Source organism: Rutidosis leptorrhynchoides, chromosome 9 (genome assembly GCF_046630445.1).
Source record: "Rutidosis leptorrhynchoides isolate AG116_Rl617_1_P2 chromosome 9, CSIRO_AGI_Rlap_v1, whole genome shotgun sequence".
NCBI lineage: Eukaryota > Viridiplantae > Streptophyta > Magnoliopsida > Asterales > Asteraceae > Rutidosis > Rutidosis leptorrhynchoides.
The window spans coordinates 227752975-227753946 of NC_092341.1; positions in this window are offsets into that span (position 1 = coordinate 227752975).

A 972-nucleotide genomic window follows, 5' to 3' on the forward strand; every position below is an offset into this window, starting at 1 on the left:
GCTAGAGAGCTTTAATCCCTTTCACACAATTTATAAGGTCACAAAGCTAGAAAGCTTTAACCTTTAGTGTTCTTGAAGATCTTGAAGTATAAAGCTTGGATCTTTAAGATATATGAAGATAACAAACAAAAGTTTGAATCTTTATCACAAAATAACAAGATTAAAGTAAAAGAAAGATGAATCTACAAAGTTGGTGAAGATTCAAAGCTAGAAAGCTTGAATCTTCCATGTTCTTGAAAGATTCATGCTTGAATCAACAAGATATAAGCAAGATCAAAGCTAAAAGGAACTTTGATCTCCATAATATGATGATGATGGCCACGAAAATGAAAGGAAAAGAAGAAGAAAAAGAAGACTTACAAGCAATACTAGAAAGGGAAGAAAGAAAGAACAACAAGTGTGTGTGAAAACCAAATGAGCAAGTGATTTGAATGAGAGGTAAATGGCTAGTATTTATAAGCAAGGAATTTGACAAGGATTGATGACATGGACAAGGGCTAGTATTTATAAGCAAGGAATTTGACAAGGATTGATGACATGGACAAGGGCTAGTATTTATAAGCAAGGAATTTGACAAGGATTGATGACATGGACAAAGGCTAATTAATTGGGTCACTAGCTAGAGTAGGGTGGGCTTGAGCCCAACAAGGTAGAAAGTCCAACAAGACTAACTATTGTGCATAATTAAATTACTACGCGTAATTAAGCATCCAAAAACCCAGGTAATTATTATTATAAAATAATAATTAATATTTCGCAGTCATAATATTCCGATTATGACAAAAGTTAAACGTGCGCGCAAGTTCGCGGTTTATTCGAAACGTCAAATAACACTAACGGTTATAAAGGCTTCCAATGATCAAGTTATGTATCCTACGTACTCTAAGGCACGTTTTAACATATAAATGGAAGTAAACCACGTAAATCAAGTTTTCAGAGTATAAAGTAACATAGTACGCACAAATACGCAGT